This window comes from Vigna radiata, unplaced genomic scaffold (genome assembly GCF_000741045.1).
Source record: "Vigna radiata var. radiata cultivar VC1973A unplaced genomic scaffold, Vradiata_ver6 scaffold_405, whole genome shotgun sequence".
Taxonomy (NCBI): Eukaryota; Viridiplantae; Streptophyta; class Magnoliopsida; order Fabales; family Fabaceae; genus Vigna; species Vigna radiata.
In genome coordinates, this window is record NW_014541817.1 from 117,954 (window position 1) to 118,210 (window position 257).

Sequence of the window (257 nt, forward strand, 5' to 3'; positions counted from 1 at the left end):
ACTTCAACGTGCAGATGCTGGGGTTCGGGCGACTAGTCAGTCAACAGGGTGTTTGAAGAAGAAAAGAAAATTATTCCAATTGATGCCACTGGGTCCTTGTTGTAGTGGCCCGTACACTGGTAGGTATTTATAAATTATGAATCTTGCAATTTGTCTTTAATTATCCAACAATATTAAACTATATGTTGTACTTTTGTGTTACACTGTTCTTCGTATCCACGCAGTCGTAACCAGGTACTTCGTGTGATCGATCACAA